Source organism: Elephantulus edwardii, unplaced genomic scaffold, assembly GCF_000299155.1.
Source record: "Elephantulus edwardii isolate Elephantulus edwardi_28Jun2011 unplaced genomic scaffold, EleEdw1.0 scaffold00064, whole genome shotgun sequence".
NCBI classification, from domain to species: domain Eukaryota; kingdom Metazoa; phylum Chordata; class Mammalia; order Macroscelidea; family Macroscelididae; genus Elephantulus; species Elephantulus edwardii.
In genome coordinates this window covers 11,456,963-11,462,573 of record NW_006399814.1, presented here as the reverse complement: position 1 = coordinate 11,462,573, position 5,611 = coordinate 11,456,963, and the positions used below count along the sequence as shown (strand labels likewise).

At 41.7% G+C, this 5,611-nt stretch overlaps 1 pseudogene; it reads left to right on the top strand.

Annotated features, from left to right (window-relative positions):
* The first annotated feature begins 3,560 nt into the window (after positions 1–3,560).
* Positions 3,561–4,504, top strand: LOC102867434 (annotated as a pseudogene).
* Positions 4,505–5,611: the final 1,107 nt, after the last annotated feature.

Here is a 5,611-nt window from a genome sequence, read left to right as displayed (position 1 = left end):
GGTGGGGGACTTAGAAAGATGGGTTCAATAATGTATACTGCATTGAAACAGATGAGGGAGAAAACTGTTTAAAAGGGCTATGTGATTAGGTATTTTTGTCATGACAGGAGTCTGGAATGAAGGCTGCATAGTGGAGTGGACCTGGGGGAGGGTTTGCTAAGCAATGAAAGAATTTATCTTTTACTTTTCCAAGAGGGTAGTGTACTAGGGTGGAGGGTTGGGAGGGGAGAAAAGTGCAACAATGAATGAATGGAAGTAAAAAAAATATTAAAAAAAATATTTTGCCTCCAAAATCCAAAAAAGACCCACTGTACCTTTTATATTATAGAAAAGGCCAGATGCAACGTGCTACACACCACTGGATCCCTAGAAATTTCACCTAGTCACAAGTCAACTAAGGTTTTCTTGGGTTAATTTGAAATTTTCGATCACATTTATCTTATTGATAAATCTAGAGTCATAGGTCATGGATACTTTTATGAGCTCCAGTCAACATAATGTCATCAATGCAATGAATCAGTGTGATATTTTTGTGGAATAAAAAGGCAATCTTCTTCTCTACTAAATTGTTGTGTGGGCTTGCAAGACCAATGTTTCTCATAAGACCAGCTCTTTGGGGTACCTTACCTTCTCTCTGCTGCAAGGCGTCAATGCCTGTGTGGCATGGCTGGCCCAGGTAGGGCTTCCAGCCACCACATCTACTGCATCTGCTAAAGGCTGTGGCCCAGACCAAGTGCACTCTCATTCCCTGGCCAGCAACTGAACCACTCACTACCTGACAGGTTGAGGGGCTGCAGTTTTAGAGTACAATCCCACTCAGAGCACCAGATTGCTACAACTCCCACCTGAAGACCCAACTACCTTACTGCCTGGAGACTTCACAGCTGCCGCCCCTGCTATCCAGCACCAGAAGCACCAATATTGTAGGTACTTTGGGGGAAACACTGTTGTCTAGCTACACCATGCAGGGCCCTTTAAGCTAAACCAGAAGGGACCAGGACACCTCGAGGCAGGTGAAGAAGCCATTCCTGGAAGGAAACAGCAGACTTCCTAGTTTGTCATTCAGTTACTTTAGAGGAGATATTGCAAGAAAGTAGCACAAATATATAGGTGCTTCACAAAATATTGCCATACTTTGGGTTATTATATAATTACAACAGCCTAATATTGAATAAGAAAAGATGCATATAATGTCAAGAAAGCAGCAATCTACCGCAGTCATCATTAAAAACACCAAAATAACTCTTCTCCTGAAAAAGCAGACCCAGTGAATATCCCAGATAGAAACAGAAGAAACTATTGATGTAGAGTTATTCAGACTAAGGCGCATCTGATTCAGGTCTTTTGGATTACTAGCATATCCTAGACCTGGGCAATGAATAGGGGTGACAGAAAAATAATTGATGTCTTTGAGCTGTGGTGTTGGGGGAAGAGCACTGAACATTCCATGGATGGCCAAGAAGATGAATATATATGTCTTGGAGAGGGTTGCAGCCAGAGTGCTCTTTGGAGGCAAGAATGATGAGGCTTCACCTAATATATTTTGGAAATATTGCTAGGAGGTGCTATTCTTTGGAGAGGGCCATGATGTTGAGAAGGGTGGAGGGTCAGTGAAGGAGAGGAAGACCCTCAACCCGGTGGATTGACAAGGTAATTGTTGCAGTGGTCTCTTGTGTGTTAAGGAGTGTGAGAAGGGCACAGGACAGGACTGTCCTTTCAGATCTTTTGTTCATAGTATTTTGTACTCAACTTCATGGCACCTAACAACAACAGAATTATTTGATCAGCCACAGAAAAAGATACAAATGTTGGAAGAAATAATGGAAGCCAATAAGAGAGCAAATACCCCAGAGACAGCAGTCCAGAAGAAATATATTGATGAAGAGCAACTTGAACAACCAAGGAGGAAAATGCAAAAGATGGAAGAAAGAATAGATAGTATAGATAAAGAGATAACAATTTTAAAACATCACAAGACAGAGAAGGTACAGCCAACAGTACCAGGAATAACAGAAAAGCATGAAAATACAATCAAGAATATTAAGACCAAAATGGCGGAAGTGTCCAACAGGCTGGTAGGTTGAAAACGTAGAACTGAAGAGAGAGGGTCAGTGAGCTGGAAGACAAATCAGAGAAGAGATGTAAAGAAAATGAAGAAAACATTAGAATCATGTGAGATGACATCAAACAGAATAATATATGTATGATTGGAATTCCAGAACAGAGGAGTGACAGGAAAATCACTGAGAAAATTGTGGAAGAAGTACTAGAAAAAAACTTCTCAGGTATTTTGAATAACAGGGAAATCCACATTCAAAGCACAAAGAACACCAAATAGACTAGAACCAAAAAGAAAAACATCAAGACATATCATAGTCAGCTTTTCCAAATTAAAAGATAAAGATAGAATTCTAAAAGCAGCATGAGAAAAACAAAGAGTTACCTACAAAGGGGAAACATTAGATTAAGTTCTGATTTGTCAACAGAAACCATGTGAGCTAGAAGGCAATGGAAGGGCATGTACAGAAAGTTGGAAGAAAACAATTGCCAGCCAAGGGTCCTGTACTCAGCAAAGCTCTCCATCAAATAAGGAGAAATTAGATCCTTTGCAAAAAAGAAGGAACTTAAGGAATTTGTGAAAGCAAGACCAAAATTACAAGAAAATTTTTTTGTTTTTTGTTTAAAAAACATGTAGGCAATGTTATTGAATAATATCTTTTTCTTTAACAGAACAAATTATATTATTACTTTAAGAAGCATCATTTTTATTTAGCTTTCTAACTTTGTGCTTGTGCCTTCAATACTTTCACACTAATTTTCTGCTCTTTAATAAGGAAAACACGCTTGATCCTGTCACAGATATATTTAGCATACATGGAACCACCATAAGCTCTGCTGCCGTGGTTTTTTTTTGTTTGTTTGTTTGCAATGAGGGAGTTTTTCTTTTGCTTTTCAAGGAGAGGAGCAAATGGGGGGGGGCAGGGAGAAGGGTGCAACAATGAATGAATGGAATTCCAAAATCTCTGTAGATGTTCATTGAAATGAAAAATAAATAAATGAATTAATAAAAAAATTTAAAAAAAGATGGACGGAAAAACAAACAAAGCAAAACAAAAACAACAACAAAATTACAAGAAATTTTAAGTGAAGTCCTTCACATAGAGATTCCAAAGGAAAGTGCATGGATCATGGTAACCAGAAACAGTAGAAAAAGAAACATAGCAAAATGGCAAAAGTAAGACAATAATCACACTCAATGAGAATGTCCTAAATGCACCAATTAAGAGAAAAAGAGTAGCAGAATGGATAAAAAAGCAAAGTCCACAAGAAGCTGCACTGCAATTCCAGAGGTGTGCCGTTTGAATCCACCAGATGCTCTGCTGGAAAACGAGGGATAATCTCCTCTTGTACCAGTCCGGTCCGATTTGATGGTACACACACAAAAAATAATAAAATTTAAAAAAGCAAATTCCATCAAAGTCCCTACAGGAGACACATCTAAAAGAAGAAGAGGGAGCCGGGACCGAGGAAGGGAAGTAAATGCCTCGGGATGGCCTGATATGAAGCAGTTACGCCTCCAAGCCTCCAGAGCTGCCCTGTGGCTGCCTTGTGCTTCAAACACAGGAGCTGGTTGCAGTGCTGGGGATGGAAGCCAATGTGACCATTCCTATCTGGCAAAATAAGCCTCAGTGTGGTGAGAAGGATCGGAACCAACCTTCCACTGAAGCCATGTCCCCGGGCATCCTTTGAGACCCTACCAAATATCTCTGACCTGTGTCTGAGGGATGTGCCCCCGGTTCCCAACCTGGCTGACATCGCCTGGGTTGCTGCGGATGAAGAGGAGACCTATGCCCGGGTCAGGAGCGATACACGACCCCTGAGGCATACCTGGAAGCCCAGCCCCCTGATTGTTATGCAGCGTAATGCCTCAGTGCCCAACCTGCGTGGGTCTGAGGAGAGGCTCCTGGCTCTGAAGAAACCAGGTCTCCCAGCCCTGAGTCGCACGGCAGAGCTGTAGGATGAGCTGAGCCACCTGCTCAGTCAGATTGCCAAGATCGTGGCAGCTGATGCAGCTTCGGCTTCATTAACGCCAGATTTCTTATCTCCAGGAAGTTCAAATATCTCTTCTCCCTTACCTTGTTTTGGATCCTCATTCCACTCTACAACTTCCTTTGTCATTAGTGACATCACAGAGGAGACTGAGGTAGAAGTCCCTGAGCTTCCATCAGTGCCCCTGCTTTGTTCTGCCAGCCCTGAATGTTGCAAAACAGAATACAAAGCCACGTGCAGCTCATCTGAAGAGGATGACTGCATCTCTCTGTCCAAAGCCAGCAGCTTTGCAGACATGATGGGTATCCTGAACGATTTTCACTGGATGAAACAGAGCCAAGATTTGAACTGGAGTTTATTGAAGGAGGAAGACCCTGCCGTCCTTATCTCTGAGGTCCTGAGGAGGAAGTTTGCCCTGAAGGAAGAAGACGTCACTAGAAAAGGACACGGATAGCATCCAGCTCTGTGAACTCAGTCTCATGCTTCAGTAGCTGCCTTCCTCACTGCAGATGTTTCTGCCTCTCAGAAACCTTCTGGAACAGTCTTGCCAACAAGCTAGAGCATGGACTGACACTGCAAACTTTAGCAGAAGCTAAGGTCTTATTTTGAGCTGAGATATTTATTACAGGTCATTATTTAGGTTGGAGTGTCTCAGTTTAAAGGGTGAAATAGAAGTTTTTGGTTTTTCCTTGCCCTTGTGTGAAAATAGGTCCTGAATGACTGACTGACTTCATTGCATTAGACCCCATTGCTGGTGTCACGGACATTTTGTGCTCCACTGCTTCCTTGCAGCCCAGCAAGGCTCAGGGGAGGAGGCTATGTACATGTCCACAGGGCAGGGAAGATCTTATGCTGCTCCATCATTACCCTATACCAATGCCCAGCAATCACCTTCACCGCTGCCCTGCCCAACACTAGATACTGGGGTCAGGCTGCCAGGCCAGCTGACACTGTGCTGCTGCTGGGAGCCCTAAGCTGTTTTATCTTACACATATTTTGTAATAACTGTCAACCAAATCTACCCTCCAAGACCTGGGGGCCTCATCAGTTCTATTGATGGAAAACATTTTTTCTTTCTAGACTTTCATGTAAGCCCAAAAGGAAAGAGAAATGGGAAGGGGAAAGAGTGCCCACCCTTCTTCTAGGCCATGACTGCTCCTTTGGGTTGCACCAATTTGTACGGTTTGTACCTATCACATCGCTGCATGACTTACACAACCTCAGGCCCCTTTCTCTGCAATATGTATATTCTATGTGTTTGGGTTGACATTAAAGGAAGGATTTGGAAAGATAAAAAAAAAAAGAAGAAGAGAAAGACAGACTCAAAATCAAAGGCTAGGAAAAAAATATATAATAAATAGCAATCTCAAAAAAGCAGAAGTGGCAATATTAATCCCTGATAAAATAGATGTCAGAATGAAAAGCATAATCAAATATAAGGAAGGACATTACATACTGATTAAAGGCACAATAAATCAAGAAACATAATCTTGGTCAATATTTATGCACCAAATGATAGACCTGAAAAATACATAAAACAACAGTTTACAGAATTAAAGAA